At 39.2% G+C, this 18644-nt stretch overlaps 1 protein-coding gene across 1 annotated transcript in view; it reads left to right on the top strand.

The window, feature by feature from the left end:
* The window catches only part of HPSE2 (heparanase 2 (inactive)), a 695926-nt gene that overhangs the window by 36357 nt on the left and 640925 nt on the right, over window positions 1–18644 (top strand). The window lies entirely within an intron of this gene.

Raw genomic sequence — 18644 nt, 5'->3', positions numbered from 1 at the left:
AAGTATGATCCATAAAATAAAAAATTGATATATTAGACTATAAAAATAAAAAATTTGCTCTGTGAAATATCCTGTAAAGAGAAGTGAAGCTACAGACTGGAAGCAAATATTTTTAAAAATCACAGATTTGATAAGAGATTTATATCCAGAACTCACAAAGAACTTTTAAAATTAAAGATTATAAGCTGAATTAAACCAATACAATATTGTAAAGTAAAAAAAAAAAAATAAAATGAAGATAAACAACAAGGAAAAAAGTTCTAAAAATACCCAAACCAAAACAAACCAAAAAAATGGACAAAAGATACAAGCAGATACTTCACCAGAGAAAATATTTAGATGGAAAACAAGTATGTAAAGTATGTTCAACATCACTATCATTAGGGAGTGGAAATTAAAACCACAATGAGATCCTGCTACAAATCAATTAGAATGTCTTATCAAACAAAACTGGCAATGCCAAGTGCTGTTGAGGATGTGGAACAGTAAGAACTCTCCTACATTATTGGTGAGAATGCAAAGTATACACCCACTCTGGAAAAAATTTGGTAGTTTCCTATAAAGCTAAACATCCATTTATCATGTGACAATCTAGTCTTGCTCTTAAAAATTGACTCAAGTCAGTTGAAAATTTGTATCTACAGAAAAAGCTGTATTGTAGATGAATGGGTCAATAAACAGTGGTACATCCATTCAGTGGAATACTGTTCAGCAATATAGATTAATGAACTATTGATTCACAACAACATGGATGAATCCTAAATGCATTTAGCTAAGTGAATGAAGACGTATCCCAAAGAGTATTGTATGACTCCATTAATAGGACATTCTGAAAAAAAAATAAACTGTAGGGCCAAAAATCCAAAAGCAAAAAAAGAAAACAAATTGGTTTGCTAAGGGGTGAAAATGGAGAAAGGGATTGATAATGAAGGAGTGGCATGAGGAAGCTTCTTGGGTAATCAGACTGGTTTATGTAGCAGTGTGCTAGTGGATACTTGATTATATGTGCAACTATCAAAACTCATAGAAATGTTACACCACAAAGAGTGAATTTTACTGTCCTCAAATTTAAAAAAATCAACCAGGATGATGGGAAACTAAAAATGGATTTTACAAATTAATCTTACCTCTATTACAATGAATGAGGCAACTACACAAAATGCTTGAAGAAGACAGGATTATTAATAAGAAACTTTATTTTGACTGAATTCTGCAAGGCCAATGAAAAACAGTACTGAACAAAATCACTGGACTGTAGTTGATAAATTTGTTTCTCGGAGCAATGCGTGTGTGCTAAGTCGCTTCAGTAATGTTCAACTCTTTGAGATCCTACGGACTGTAGTCCGCCAGGCTCCTCTGTCCATGGGATTTTCCAGGCAAGAATACTGGAGTGGGTTGCAGTGCCCATCTCCAGGGGATCGAACTCTTGTCTGTTGCATTGGTAGGCAGGTTCTTTACCATTAGCATCACTTGGGAAGCCCTCTCATAGGGTTATGGAATAGCAGCTTTGAAGCTGTTTTTAATTGCTGTTGAACAGATAAGTAAATATAGTAGATGGAAAGCAGGTTTCTCACTATTAGAGAAAGAAATGACAAACAAATGGGAATTCTAGAATGAATCCTTTGGTATCAGATTGGATTTGGAGGCATCTGTATGAACTAATGTATTCTATTCCCCCCTCTCCCTGCTTTTAATGTTTATACAGGTAGATAGATACAGAAATAAATATGGACATGTGAGCATATATCAGTTGAATATACATATGAATTTCCTGTCTCCTACTGAGAAGGACCTAGAAGTAGTGATACCCTAATAGTAGTGAGCACATGTTGTGCCCAGATGTTGATTTTTAAGTTGTTGTTGTTCAGTAGCTCAGTCATGTCTGAATGAGTCAGTTCTTCACATCAAGTGGCCAAAGTCCTGGAGCTTCAGCTTCAGCATCAGTCCTTTCAATGAATGTTCAGGATTGATTTCCTTTAGGCTTGACTGGTTTGATCTCCTTGTTGTCCAAGGGACTTTCAAGAGTCTTCACCAACAGAACCAGGGCTTTTGGAGAAGAGTATGATTCCAGAACTGGGGCAGGGAAAATACAAGGTGACCCTGGAACATTTGCAGTGTTAAAAAGTAAGGAAGTGCTTTAAAAAAATGATAGTATGTCAGAAAGACACAGAAGTTAACCTGAAAGAGCTCCAAATAGCCAAAGCTGGAACAACTTGTGTAACAAAATAGGTAAATATGATGATATGAAGAATAAAACACCTATGAATTCATGATGATATAAACAGTGGTTGCATGAATTAGGAGATGGGACAGCTCTTCTCTTACAGGAGAATTCCAGTTAATAACTGTAGATGGAATGAGAAAAATGAGAAGTCACAATTAGAATACCAGAAGAATAATTGTTGTAGGCAAGATTCACTGATGAATGCTAAAATTATTGAGTAGAAGTTTATAGAAAAATGTAGCATTGCATAGCTTCAGATAGTTTCTCCTCTAAAATTTTCGTTTAGTTTTCCAGGTATGAGATACATGGTATTAACTGAATTGAAAAGAAGAGGACAACTTTAAGACATTTTGACGCCAAAGTGGATAAACTCAGTGACTTGAAGGGAAAGGGAGAGAGAGGAACTCCAGGACGAGTGGGGATCAGAGACTAGAATATTAGGAAAGTATGTGGTTGACTAGGTCAGGAAAATTAAAGGAAAAGCCAGTGGTGGGGGTGGTGAGGGAGGTAATGAATACTTTGGCTTGGGACTCCAGTCTCTTAGCACAGAGGCTCTTCTAGCATCTGTGAATCTTCTCCAAGGGAATAGATAGAATCTTTCTTTTCCTGCTGCTGTTTGTAGAGGCTGGTTTGAAGCCAGGAGGGGAGGAAATATCTCTAGTCTGTCTCATCCTTGGTGAGTTTGTGTAAGAATAAACCCCACTTTTTGGTATTGTTTTCTATAAATCTCAAACTCATGTTCTTTTGCCTTTTTCTTTTTCTTCCAAACTAAGTCGCTTATCTTGAGCATTCCATTTGGGGTCTTCTATTGGCTATGTCTTAGGCTGGATATGCTTGAGGGACCGAATTGTGACAAAGGTAGGCTGATGTTCTTCAGGCCTGCTCCTCATTCTTCTGGATCTGGCACTACTAATAGCAGCATACAAGATTCTATCAAAGTTGTGATATCTAATCTCGTACAATCTACAGAGAAAACTGAACATGGACTATAGAGCAATAGCATTGCAGTCCCAAGGTTTTAAGGTGACTTAAGCTTTGTTTTAATTTAAAAAAAAAACCCTACATTTTTGATTATTTTTATTACTTAAAATTTTATAATTGTGATAAAATACACATAATAAAACTTACCATCTTAATCATGTTTAAGTGTTCGATTAAATGGTCTTAAGTACATTCACATTGTTGTGCAACAATCACCACCATTCATCTTCAGAACTCTTTAAAAATCTTGTAAAATTGAAACTCAATAGCCATTGAAAAATAACTTCCTATTCTCCCCTCCTCCCAGTTCTCTAGCAACCACCCTATGTACCTCATACAAATAGGATCAGAGTATTTGTCTTTTTATAGCTGGATTATTTCATTTAGCATGATATAGTCAAGATTCATCCGTCTTGTAGCATGTGTTAGAATTTCCTGCTTTTTAAGACTGAATTTCTTTGTATATCTACCACATTTTGTTTACTTATCTGTCAATGGACAGTTGAGCTACTTTTACCTTTTGGCTATTGTGAATAATGCTGCTGTGAACATGCTAGGGATGGTTTTGTTGGGTTGTACAGTAGGTTTAGGGCTTCCCTGTTGGCTCAGTGGTATGGAATCTGCCTGCAATGCAGAAGTCACAGGAGATGCAGGTTCAATCCCTGGGTTAGGAAGATCCCCTGGAAGAGGGCATGGCAACTCACTCTAGTGTTCTTGCCTGGAAAATCCCATAGGCAAAAGGGTCTGGTGGGCTACAGTCCATAGAGTCACAAAAAGTCGGACATGACTGAAGCAGCTTAGCACTCGCATTAGGTTTGCTGCTGCTGCTATGTCGCTTCAGTCGTGTCTGACTCTGCGCGACCCCATAGATGGCAGCCCACCAGGCTCCCCCTGTCCCTGGGATTCTCCAGGCAAGAACGCTGGAGTGGGTTGCCATTTCATTCTCCAATGCATGAAAGTGAAAAGTGAAAGTGAAGTTGCTCAGTCGTGTCCAACTCTTAGCGACCCTGTGGACTGCAGCCCACCAGGCTCCTCCATCCATGGGATTTTCCAGGCAACATTAGGTTTAAGTCTGGCTTTTTAAGAAATTACTAAAGTGTTTTCTGAAGTAGCTGTACCATTTTACATTCCCACCAGCAATGTATAAAGGCTCGTGTTTTTCTACATCCTTGTTAACACTTGGTATTGTCAGTCTTTTGTATCACAGGGGTAGCACTTTACTGTGATTTTAGTTTACATTTTCCTAATGACTACTGATGTACAACTTTTCATGTGTCCTGTGCTTATCCTTAAAGGCCCAGGGAGGCATGAGACTTCTGAGCCGAGTGTGGAGAGGCGCTTGACATCCTGGTCTCGTCCTCAACGCTGGGGCCCTGGGAGCATGGGCATTTCTCAGATTTGCTTTAGTCTCTAGCTACAGTAAGCCAGAGGGCTTTCCTGCCTGTGGTGCAGGAGACCAGGGTTCAATTCCTGGGTTGGGAAGATCCCCTGGAGAAGGAAATGGTGACCCACTCCAGTATTCTTGCCTGGAAAATCCCATAGGTGGAGGAGTTTGGCAGGCTGCAGTCCATGGGGTCACAAAGAGTCGGACCTGACTGAGTGACTTCACTTTTCACTTTAATGACTACTGATGTACAACTTTTCATGTACTTACTAGAAATTTGTATATCTTCTTTGATAAAATGTCTCTTCAGATGTTTTGACCATTTAAAATTGGATTATTAGTTTTTTAATTAAGTAGTATTAATATATTTTATCATATATATGGTTTTAAAATATTTTCTTTCAGATGTCTTTTCGTATTCTTAATTTTTTAAAAAATTGAAGTATAGTTGATTTATAGTATGATATTAATTTTAGGTCTGCAAATGGTGATTCAATTTTTTTATAGATAATACTCAATTCAAAGTTATTGTAAAATATTGGCCATATTCCCTGAACTGTAAAGTGTATACTTGTAGCTTATTTATTATATACTTATTTTGCCTCTCCCTTTTTCCCTCTACCGCTGGTAATTACTAGTTTGTTCTCTGTATCTGCCTTTTTCTGTTTTATTTATTCTTTTGTTTCATTTTTTAGATTATTCCATGTACTTATGTTTGTCTTTTCCTGACTTATTTCACTAAGAATGAAACCCTCCAGACCCATCCATGTGATTGCAGTGTTAATGATTCAGTTGTATAAGCTGCTTATGTGTTTTGGACATTCACCCCTTGTTGGTCACATCATGTACAGTATATTTTCCATTCAGTAGCCTGTGTTTCCATTTTAGCAGTGGTTTTATGTGCTGTGCAAAAGCTTTTAAGTTTAGTTAGGTTCAATTTCTTTTTGTCTTTTCATTTTCTTAAAGATGAAAATCTACTTTTGGTGAAGTTTAATTCATTGTTTTTTTCCCCATTCTATATTGTACTTTTGGTGTTATAACTAAGAAATTCTTTACCTAACCTAAGGAAACACACTTTTTCCTATATTTTCTAGAAAATTAATGACTTTATATCTTATATTTAGACATACCCATTTTTAATTAACTTTTTTCTTTTTGTTTGTGGTATGAAGTTAACCTTCATATAAGTAGGGCATAGCAATCCACTCCAGTATTCTTGCCTGGAGGATACCAGGGACAGAAGAGCCTGATGAGCTACAGTTCATACTGTTGCAAAGAGTTGGACATGACTGAAGTGACATAGCATGCACATGAAGTTAAAAAAGTCTCAAGTTTTGTTTAAACTATTTTGAAATAGTTGTAGACTCATAAAAATTTGTAAAAATGCATAGCTGCTACTGCTAAGTCACCTCAGTCGTGTCTGACTCTGTGCAACCCCATAGACGGCAGCCCACCAGGCTCCCCCGTCCCTGGGATTCTCCAGGCAAGAACACTGGAGTGGGTTGCCGTTTCCTTCTCCAATGCATGGTAGTGAAAAGTGAAAGTGAAGTCGCTTAGTCATATCCGACTCTTCGTGACCCCATGGACTGCAGCCTACCAGGCTCCTCCATCCATGGGATTTTCCAGGCAAGAGTATTGGAGTGGGGTGCCATTGCCTTCTCCAAAAATGCATAGTGAAGTTAACTAAACTACAGACTTTATTTGTATTTCACCAAGTTTTACATATATTTATTTTGTATCTGTATTTAATTTTAATGAAATTTTATTACATACGTGAATTTCTGTAAAAAATAGAGCAATCAGAATACAGAACTATTGCGTCACACAAGACCAACAACCTCATGCTACTTATTTATAATCTATTCTTTATTGCTATAATTTTGTCATTTTGAAAACATTGTATAAATAGAATCATATAATATATAACCTTTCAAAATTGCTTTTCCTCTCCTGGTTTTGATAATTTTTGTCTTCTTACTTTGTCAGTCTAGCTCAAGGTTTTCCAATTTTATCTTTTCAGAGAAGCAGTATTTTGTTTCATTGGTTTTCTCTGTTGTTTCTCTGTTTTCTGTTTCATAAATTTCTATCAGAATATAAATCAATAGAAATATTTATTATCTTCTTTCTTTGTGTTTACTTTTTAATTCTTCTAGCTTGTAAGTGGAAACTTACATTATTGATTTGAGATTTTTCTTCCTATCTAATAATATAGGTGTTTACAGCTGTAATTTTCCCTTTAATCATTTAGGCTCTGTTCCATAAGTTTTGATATGTTCTGCTTCCATTTTCATTCAGTTCAAGATATTTTCTAATTTCCCTTGTGAGTTTTTGACTCATACCTTGATTAGAAGTTATTTATTTGGACTTACTTTGTGGGCTGGCATAGGAATATCCTAATTGTTTCATGTATGTTTAGAAAGTATGTGTACTCAGCTTCTGTTTGGTATGTTCTATAAATGTCAGTAGATTAAATTGGTAGATAATATTTTTCATACGTTCGTTACCCTTACTGTTTCTCTGTCTAGTTCTGTCAGATACTGAGTGGAGTACTGAATCTCCAACTCTAATTGTTGATATTAATTGTTTAATATTTAGCCAGATTTTGCTTCATGTCTTTTTTTGCTTTATTGCACTTGTTATGTGTGTATACATTTGTGGTTGTTATATCTTCTTGATGTATTGACTCTTTCATCATTATGATCTGTCTCTGTTTGTCTGCAGTAATATTTCTTGCCTTAAAAATACTTTTGTCTTGCACAGAAAAGGAAAGCATTAACAAAATGAAAAGGCAACTTACTAGATAGGACAAAATATTTGCAAATATATTTTATAAGGGGTCAATATCCCAAATATATAAAGAACTCTTAAAATTCTAGAACAACAGAAACCCCCAAAATTCTCATTAAAAATGGGAAGATGATTTGAGGAGACATTTTTCCAAGGAGGGCCTACAGGTGGCCAGCAGGTACATGAAAAAATCCTCAAAATCACTCAGTTCAGTTCAGTCACTCAGTTGTGTCTGACTCTTTGCAACCCCATGAATTGCAGCACCCCAGGCCTCCCTGTCCATCACCAACTCCTGGAGTTCACTCAGACTCACGTCCATCAAGTCAGTGATCCATCCAGCCATCTTATCCTCTGTTGTCCCCTCTCCTCCTGCCCCCAAACCCTCCCAGCATCAGAGTCTTTTCAAATGAGTCAACTCTTCGCATGAGATGGCCAAAGTATTGGAGTTTCAGCTTTAGCATCATTCCTTCTAATCCTTCCAAAGAAATCCCAGGGCTGATCTTCTTCAGAATGAATGGATTGGATCTCCTTACAGTCCAAGGGACTCTCAAGAGTCTTCACCAACACCACAGTTCAAAAGCATCAATTCTTCAGTGCTCAGCTTTCTTCACAGTCCAACTCTCATACATGACCACTGGAAAAACCATAGCCTTGACTAGACGGACCTTTGTTGGCAAAGTAATGTCTCTGCTTTTCAATATGCTATCTAGGTTGGTCATAACTTTTCTTCTAAGGAGTAAGCAATTTTTAATTTCATGGCTGCAATCACCATCTGCAGTGATTTTGGGGCCCCCCAAAATAAAGTCTGACACTGTTTCCACTGTTTCCTCATCTATTTCCCATGAAGTGACGAGACCAGATGCCATGATCTTCGTTTTCTGAATGTTGAGCTTTAACCCAACCTTTTCACTCTCCTCTTTCACTTTCCTCAAGAGGCTTTTTAGTTCCTCTTCACTTTCTGCCATAAGGGTGGTGTCATCTGTATTGATATTATTATTGAGGTTATTGATATTTCTCCCAGCAGTCTTGATTCCAGCCTGTGCTTCTTCCAGCCTAGCGTTTCTCATGATGTACTTTGCATATGAGTTAAATAAGCAGGGTGACAATATACAGCCTTGACATACTCCTTTTCCTATTCGGAACCAGTCTGTTCCATGTCCAGTTCTAACTGTTGCTTTCTGACCTGCATATAGGTTTCTCAAGAGGCAGGTCAGGTGGTCTGGTATTCCCATCTCTTTCAGAATTGTCCACAGTTTACTGTGATCCACACAGTCAAAGGCTTTGGCATAGTCAATAAAGCAGAAATAGATGTTTTTCTGGAACTTTCTTGCTTTTTTGATGATCCATTGGATGTTGGCAATTTGATCTCTGGTTCCTCTGCCTTTTCTAAATCCAGCTTGAACATCTGGAAGTTCATGGTTGAGGTATTGCTGAAGCCTGGCTTGGAGAATTTTGAGCATTCCTTTACTAGCGTGTGAGATGAGCGCAATTGTGTGGTAGTTTGAGCATTCTTTGGCATTGCCTTTCTTTGGGATTGGAATGAAAACTGACCTTTTCCAGTCCTGTGGCCACTGCTGAGTTTTCCAAATTTGCTGGCATATTGAGTGCAGCACTTTCACAGCAACATCTTTCAAGATTTGAAATAGCTCAACTGGAATTCCATCACCTCCACTAGCTTTGTTCATAGTGATGCTTTCTAAGGCCCACTTGACTTCACATTCCAGGATGTCTGGCTCTAGGTGAGTGATCACACCATCATCAACATCACTAGGGAAATGCAAATCAAAATCACATTGAAATGTCATCTCATACCTGTTAGAATGGTTACAATAAAAAAAGAATAACACTGTTGATGAGGGTGTGAAGAAAAGGGAACCTCTACAATTCAGTGGGAATGTAAATTGGTGCAGCCACTATGAAAAACAGTATGGAGATTCTTCAAAAAATGAAAACTAGAACTCCCATATGATCCAGCAATTGCACTTCTGGTAGTTTTCCAAACAAAATGAAAATCCTAACTTGAAAGATATATGCTCCCCCATGTTATTGCAACACTATTTATGATAGTCAAGAGAGAGAACAACCTAAGTGTCCATCAATGGATGATTGATAAAGAAGTTGTGGTGTACATATACAATAGAATATTACTCAGCAATAAAAAGGAATGATGTCTTGCCATTTGTGACAACGTGGATTGACCTTGAGGACATTAGGTTAAGTGAACTAAGTTGGATAAAGACAAATACTGTATGATCTCACTTATATATGGAATCTAAATTTTCAAAAAACAACCATACTTTTAGATGCAGAGAACAGATTGGTGGTTGCTAAAGCAGGAGTTGGGCAAAATGAGTGAAGGAGGCACACATTTCTAGTTATAAAATAAGTCACAAGGATGTAATGTACAGCCTGGTTATTATGATTGATAATACTATATTGCATATTAGAAAGTTGCTAAGAGACTAAATCTTAAAAATTCTCATCATAGGAAAAATTTGTAACTGTGTATGGTGACAGATGTTGCCCAACCTTACTGTGGTGATCATTTTACCATATGTACAGATTTATAATGTTATATCAGTTGTATCTCAATAAAAAATTCTGATTACCCAAAGCTTAAGAAAAATAAAACTTAAATAGGTTGTCTTTCTCATTCCACCCTTAGAGAAGGTTGGCTAGAAAGACTTATCTATGTGTTAGGTAGTGTGAAAGAAGGGGAAAAACACGCTAGGCAACCCAAAGTCAAAATCAGTGACCTTTGTTCACTTGAGCTGTGGATTCTTTGACTAAAAGGAATGATGGATGAGAAAAGTTTAACAAAGAATTAGGTTTAAAGAATGAACAATCAGAGATGAACAATATAGTAACTGAAATGAAAAAAAAATACTAGAAGGAATCAATATCAGAATAACTGAGGCAGAAGAATGAATAAGTGAACTGGAAGACAGAGTGGTAGAAATCACTGCCATAGAACAGAATAAAGAATGAAAAAATCGAAGACAATCTCAGAGACCTCTGTGACAGTATTGAATGGACCAACAATTATAGGGGTCCCAGAAGGAGACCTGCTGGGTATTATAGGGCTTCTGGGTATTATAGGGCTTCCCTGATAGTTCAGTTGGTAAAGAACCCCTCTGCAATGCAGGAAACCCTGGTTCAATTCCTAGGTTGGGAAGATCCCCTGGAGAAGGGATAGGCTACCCACTCCAGTATTCTTTGGCTTCCCTGGTGGCTCAGCTGGTAAAGAATCTGCCTACAGTGTGGGAGACCTGGGTTCAATCCCTGGGTTGGGAAGATCCTCTGGAGAAGGGAAATCCTCCAGTATTCTGGCCTGGAGAATTCCATGGACTATACAGTCCATGGGGTCACAAAGAGTCAGACATGACTGAGCAACTTTCACTTTCATTTTCAGAAGTAGAAAAGAAAGAGAAAGGGCTGAGAAGATATTTGAATATATAACTGAAAACGTCCCTAACATGATAAAGGAAACACTCAAGTCTAGGAAGCACAGAGAGTCCCATACAGGATGAACCCGAGGAGGAACATGCTGAGACACAAATTAATCAAACTGACAAAAATGAAAGACAAAGAAAAAATACTAAAAGCAACAAATAACACACAAAGGAATCTCTATAAGGTTATCAGCTGATTTTTCAGCAGAAATTCTGCAAGCCAAAAGGGAATGATATTGTATATTTCAAGTGATGAAAGGGAAAACCTACAATCAAGAATACTCTACCCAGCAAAAATCTCATTCAGTTTCAATGGAGAAATCAAAAGCTATGGACAAGCAAAGTTAAGAGAATTCAGCACCACCAAACTAGCTTTATAACATATTTTAAAGGAACTTCTCCAGGAAAGAAAGAGACCAGCAACTTAAAACAACCTTGTACATATATAGACTGCCGTATCAAAACCTCCTAGAAATAGCAAACCCCAAAACTACAATAGATACACCAACTAAAAAGAAAAAGGATCCCTAATACAGCACTAAAGATGGTCATCAAACCACAAGAGAATGAAAGAGGAAGGGAAGAAAAAAGACCTACAAAAACAAACCCAAGACAGTTAAGAAAATGGCCAATAGGCATATGCTGTTGTTGAGTCACTGAGTCCGACTCTCTGCGGCCCCATAGACTGTAGCCTGCCATGTTCCTCTCTCCATGGAATTTTCCAGGCAAGAATACTGGAATGATTTGCCGTTTCCTACTCCAGGGAATCTTTTTGACACAGGGGTTGAACGCATGTCTCTTGTGTCTCCTGCATTGGCAGGTGGATTCTTTACCACTAAACACCACCTGAGAAGCCCTATGTAAACCATAGGTAATCAATTAAAATACAATTCATTGAGTGAGAAAAGCCATAGTATTAGAAAATGCAGTCATTCTTTTCTTTTTTGCTATTGAGGAATTAAAAAGTCAGTTTATTCCATACGCTTAAGTCTTGCTGCAGATCTTGTAGATCATCTCTCATTTTTTTAATTTTATTTTTTTAATATAAATTTATTTATTTTAATTGGAGGTTAATTACTTTACAATATTGTATTGGTTTTGCCATACATCAACATAAATCTGCCACAGGTATACACATGTTCCCCATCCTGAACCCCCCACCCTCCTCCCTCCCTGTACCATCCCTCTGGGTTGTCTCAGTGCACCAGCCCCAAGCACCCAGTATCATGCATCAAACCTGGACTGGTGATTCGTTTCATATATGCACAAAATTAAAAACTGAACTAAATGAAGGTTTGGGGGGCTTTTGTATCTTAATGTGTATGCAATACTTACTTGAGTTTGGTTACATTGGTATCTTGATTTTTGAGACCTGACTTAGAATCTGAAGCTGCTAAATTCAAATGTTAAAAAAAATATAAACCAAGGAAGGATCTATTCTCTTAAGAAGTGACTTTGTTCATCTTATGTTGCTATATTCAGTTCAGTTCAGTCGCTCAGTCGTGTCCAACTCTTTGCGACCCCATGAATCGCAGGACTCCAGGCCTCCCTGTCCATCACCAACTCCCGGAGTTCACTCAAACTCATGTCCATCGAGCTGGTGATGCCATCCAGCCATCTATCTCATCCTCTGTCGTCCCCTTCTCCTCCTGCCTCCAATCCCTCCCAGCATCAGAGTCTTTTCCAATGAGTCAACTCCTTGCATGAGGTGGCCAAAGTATTGAAGTTTCAGCTTCAGCATCATTCCTTCCAAAGAACACCCAGGACTGATCTCCTTCAGAATGGACTGGTTGGATCTCCTTGCATTCCAAGGGGCTCTCAAGAGTCTTCTCCAACACCATAGTTCAAAAGCATCAATTCTTTGGCGCTCAGCTTTCTTCGCATTCCAAGTCTCACATCCATACATGACCACTGGAAAAACCATAGCCTTGACTAGATGGACCTTAGTCAGCAAAGTAATGTCTCTGCTTTTGAATATGCTATCTAGGGTGGTCATAACTTTCCTTCCAAGGAGTAAGTGTCTTTTAATTTCATGACTGCAATCACCATCTGCAGTGATTTTGGAGCCCCCCCCCCCAACCCAAGTAAATTCTGATGCTGTTTCCACTGTTTCCCATCTATTTCCCATGAAGTGATGGGACCAGATGCCATGACCTTAATTTTCTGAATGTTGAGCTTTAAGCCAAGTTTTCCACTCTCCTCTTTCACTTTCATCAAGAGGCTTTTTAGTTCCTCTTCACTTTCTGCCATAAGGGTGGTGTCATGTGCATATCTGAGGTGATTGATATTTCTCCCAGCAATCTTGATTCCAGCTTGTGCTTCTTCCAGTCCAGCGTTTCTCATGATGTACTCTGCATATCATTTAAATAAGCAGGGTGACAATATACAGCCTTGACATACTCCTTTTCCTATTTGGAACCAGTCTGTTGTTCCATGTCCAGTTCTAACTGTTGCTTCCTGGCCTGCATATAGGTTTCTCAAGAGGCAGGTCAGGTGGTCTGTATTCCCATCTCTTTCAGCCATAGTAAGATACATATATTGTCTCTGCATAAGTGGGAAGGAGAAAGAGAGATAGCAGTTTTCCTTGGAGTGTTTAATATCTCCCTTCTCAAAAAAACTTGTAACAATTTAAAAGAATAGGAATTCCCTGGTAGTCCAGCTGTTGAAAATGAAAGTTGAAAGTTAGTCGCACAGTCATGTGTGACTCTTTGCGATCCCATGGACTGTAGCCTGCCAGGCTCCTCTGTCCATGGAACTCTTCACGCAAGAGTACTGGAGTGGGTTGCCATTTCCTCCTCCAGGGGATCTTCCTGACCCAGAGATCGAACCCAAGTCTCCTGCATTACAGGCAGATTCTTTACCAACTGAGCTACTACAGTGGTTAGGACTCAGTGTTTTCACTTCATAGGCCCAGGTTTCATCTCTGGTTGGGGAACCAAGACCCTGCAAGCTTTGTGGCCAAAATAAGTAAATAAATAAATAGATAAATGAAAAGAATACCATAAACTAAATATTCCTTGAACACATTCATTTACTTGCATTATAAACATTGCTCCAGCAAACTAGATCTGATTGGCTGGAGAAAATGTAAAGTACCTTATCATTGTTGCATTAAAGGATATTTTCCTCACTGCAAAGCACAAATGAAAGTTTTTATACAATAATCTTAACAAATTTCATGAATATCATTCCAAAGTCCATCATCCTATAAGAGAAAAGAATTTTCTTTCTCAAGGTAGTACACATTTCACTTTGGGAGGAGTCAGCAACTTCTGGCTCCAAACACTAAGGCACATTTTGGCTTGTGCCCCAAAAGGCCATGTCATTCTTAGACAACTTAATCAGCGGCTACATAGAGAAAAGCAACACTGCAATTTTTCTGATCATTTTAATGAGGATCACTGGCTCAATTATATTTGAGCAAGTCAGTTATATTTCAATTCAGTCATTGAAATATAATCGACTGGCTCTTCTCTTATTTTCATAATAGACACTCCTACCTAGACCACATTTATTTAACTATAAGAAATGTCAGGAAGAATTGGAACTTTTCTGAGTGTCCCCATTAAAGCTGAAAATATTCCACCTTGTCTTTTACACAAGCTGCAAACATTTTGCATTGGTCTCATTATGCAGTATAATATGCAAATATTCCAGTCGCCTGTCTCACCAGACTGCAAAGCCAGGACAATATGCACACCAAAAATGTTTTGTTTGATCTTTGTTAATTTGATTAATATGTGTCTTGGGGTGTTTCACCTTGGGTTTATCCTGTTTGGGACTCTCTGAGTTTCTTGGACTTGGGTGATTATTTCCTTCCCCATTTTAGGGAAGTTGTCAACTATTATCTCCTCAAGTATTTTCTCATGGTCTTTCTTTTTGTCTGCAGACGAATGGATAAGAAAGCTGTGGTACATATACACAATGGAGTATTACTCAGCCATTAAAAAGAATACATTTGAATCAGTTCTAATGAGGTGGATGAAACTGGAGCCTATTATACAGAGTGAAGTAAGCCAGAAAGAAAAACACCAATACAGTATAATAACGCATATATATGGAATTTAGAAAGATGGTAACAATAACCTTGCATGTGAGACAGCAAAAGAGACACAGATGTATAGAACAGTCTTTTGAACTCTGTGAGAGAGGGAGAGGGTGGGATGATTTGGGAGAATGGCATTGAAACATGTATATTATCATATGTGAAATGAATCGCCAGTCCAGGTTCGATGCATGATATAGGATGTTTGGGGCTGGTGCACTGGGATGACCCAGAGGAATGGGATGGGGAGGGAGTGGGAGGGGGGTTCAGGATGGGGAACACATGTACACCCGTGGTGGATTCATGTTGATGTATGGCAAAACCAATACAATACTGTAAAGTAATTAGCCTTCAATTAAAATAAATAAATTTATATTAAAAAACAAAACCAAAAATGTTTTGTTTTATCTGTATTTTTTTTTAATTTTAGTGTTATTTGCTCAATATTTTAGAAGACAGGAAATAGGAATAGTAAGTATGTGTTACTGATTTTACTGAATTTTAGTAAGATTGCAGAGTAGGACTGATATTTTTCTTCTCAATAATTAATCTATTTTTATAAAAGTACAAAATTTTCCTCCGCAAACTTACATAATCTAAGGATTAGAGGGATGTCATTTGCCAAATAGTATTTATGCTGAGAGGTTGAGCTTGCAAAATTAATTACTGTAATCTTTAAAACTATGTGAATTATTATATTTTGGAACTTTTATAAACATATCAATTATAGCTTAAAGAAACAAAAACTATTTGATAATGTGGAACTTTAATGTGCACCCAGTTTCGTTCCTTTTTATGACTGAGTAATATTCCATTATATGTATGTACCACGTCTTTATCCATTCACCTGTGAATGGACATTTAGTTTGCTTTTATGTCCTGGCTATTGTAAATAGTGCTTCGGTGAACATTGAGGTACATTTGTCTCTTCACTGGGTATATGCCCAGTCAAAGGCATAAATCTGGGATTGCTGGATCAAATGGTAGTTCTACTTTTAGTGTTTTAAGGAGTTTTCATACTGTTTTCCATAGTGATTGTTTCAATTTACATTCCCACCAACAGTGTCAGAGGGTTCACTTTTTTCCACACCCTCTCCAGCATTTGTTGTTTATGGATTTTTGATGATGGACATTCTGCCAAGTGTGAAGTGATACCTCATTGTAGTTTTGATTTGCATTTCTCTAATAATTAGTGATGTAGAGCTTCTTTTTATGTGTTTGTTGGCCAAGCATATATCCTCTTTGGTTTAATCTTATACCCATTTTTCGATTGAGTTTTTTTTAAAATATTGAGCTGTTTGTATGTTTTGGAGATTAATCCTTTGTCAGTTGCTTTGTTTGCAATTATTTTTACCTAGTCCATAGGTTGTCTTTTCATTTTGTTTATGGTTTTCTTTGCTATGCAAAACCTTTTAAGTTTAGTTAGGTCCCATTTGTTTATTTTTGTTTTTATTTTCCTTACGGCATGTATCAAAAAGATCTTGCTGTGATTTATGCTAAGAATATTCTGCCTGTATTTTTCTCTACGAGTTTTGTAGTGTTAGGCCTTAAATTTAGCTCTCAATCCATTTTGAGTTTATTTTTGTGTATGGTATTAAGGGGGCTTCCCAGGGGGCTCAGTGGTAAAGGAGTAGGAAATGGCATCCCACTCTAGTATTCTTGCCTGGAAAATTTCAGGGGCAGAGGAGCCTGGCAGACTGGAATCAATGGGGCCACAAATGGTTGGACACAACTGAGCAACAGAACATGCACACATCTATAATATTAACTCTTTCCTACGCCCATGGCCTTGTACATCTTTGATAAGTATCCTTGCTTTGTGTTTATCTAGTCTTTAATACAATTTAAAGCAGGTTAGGGTTGAATAAAGAGTCTACAGAGAGTTTAACCAAGATGGTGGAGTAGGAAGACCTTAAGCTCACCTCCTCTCATGGGCCTACCAACATTACAGCTATTTACAGAGCACCTACTGATGAGAAAGACAAAAATCTAACAGAAAATACCTTCTACAACTAAAGATATAAAGAAGGAACCACAATAAGATGGGTAGGAAGGGTGGAGCTGTGCTATAGTAGAGACTCATACCCTTGGGTGGGTGACACAAAAAGGGGAAGATAAATAAAATTGCAGTTTCTTCCCAGGGACTCATAGGTCTAAGTCCTATAGCAGGCTCCCCTCACTGAGGGTCCTGTACTGGAAAGATGAACCCCTCAGAATGATTGACTTTGAAGGCCAGCAGGGCTTACTTTCAGGAGACCAAGACGGCTGTGGGAGGTAGAAACTCCCCTCTTAAAGGGCATACAAAATATCCCACCCCCTCTGGGACCTAGGGTTGAAATAGTAGTTTGAAAGGAGCCTGGGTGGGAACTACTTCCTCATCTTGGAGAACCTCCTGCAGAGGCAGGAGGCAGCTGGAGCTCAACCTGAGACTATAACACTGGCAAAAGCCATTTGGGGAGCTCATTATACTATGTGGACACTGATCCTGGCAAGTGCCTATTTGAAATTCTTCCTCTAGCTTATTAGCACCCGGACCTGGTCTCACTTGCAGCCTATTGGTACCAGTACTGAAATGTCTCAGGCCAAGTAACTAGCTGGGCAAGGACACAGTCCCACCCACCAGTGGACAGGCTGCTTTAAGATCCCTGAAGCCCAAGGCCACCCTGGGACAAGGCCATGTCCTCCAGAGCGCTGAGGACTGGGCTGCACACACCCCATTACAGGCAGAAATCATGGGACACCCAGTGCCATGCAGCCAGAGACCCTGGCCCATCAGTGGGCCAACATCAGCCCCAGGACAATTGCAGTCCTTCAGCCTGGATGGCATGACCCAGACAACCCGCCAGCAGGCTGGCATAAGCTTTGGGATACCTTGGACTCTGCAACCAGCCCCACCTACCAATGGGCCAACACCAACTCCATGACCTCCAGGGCCATGCTCCCAGTATCTTGGACATGGCTCCATCTACCAGTGAGGCAACATTAGCTACATAACTCCAACATCCTCAGTCCTGCCCATCAGTGGGCCAACACCAGCTCTAGGACCCCTGCGCCCAGTAGCCAGAGACCTCAGAACCCAGCTCTGCCTGCCAGTGGACTAACTTTAGATCCAGGACCCAGCTTCACCCACCAATGTGTGAACATCAGCTCCAGGATTCCCTGGGCCCCAACTCCACTCACCAGTGTGTGGCCACCAGTCCTAGGACCACCGTAACCTTGCAGCCAGCTGTATAGGACCCAGCATGCCCATCAGTTGGTCACCTCCAGCTCTGAGCCACCTGAGGCCCCTCAGCCAGCTGTCTTTGGATCTGGCCCCACTCACTAGCAGGCTAATACAAGTTTTGGGATGCCTTGGATCCCTCAGCCAGCTGCACTAGGAGCTGGCTGCTCGCCAGTGGGCCAACACCAATGCCCTGCAGGCAGAGATCCTGGGACCCAGCTCTGCCCACAAGTAAGCCACCACTAACCCCTTGATCCCTTGTCCCCTGATGCCATCAACCAGCAGGCTGATACCAGCACTGGGATCCTCTGGGCCTCCTGCCTCACTCCCCTATTCCCACCCCCACAGCAGGCTAACACCAGCTGTGAGATACCTTGGACTCCTCAGTCAGCCACTTCATGATCCAGCCTCACTTAGTAGGCCAACATGAGCTTTGGGACACCAGCTGTGTCCAAAACATGCAGCCAGTTGTATCAGGAACCAGCCCCACCTACTGATAGGCTGACACTAGATCCAGGAACCCAGGTCCCATCAACTCCAGAACCTGACTC

The sequence above is a fragment of the Ovis aries genome, chromosome 22, assembly GCF_016772045.2.
Source record: "Ovis aries strain OAR_USU_Benz2616 breed Rambouillet chromosome 22, ARS-UI_Ramb_v3.0, whole genome shotgun sequence".
Classification (NCBI taxonomy): domain Eukaryota; kingdom Metazoa; phylum Chordata; class Mammalia; order Artiodactyla; family Bovidae; genus Ovis; species Ovis aries.
This window is presented reverse-complemented; position numbering and strand designations above follow the sequence as displayed.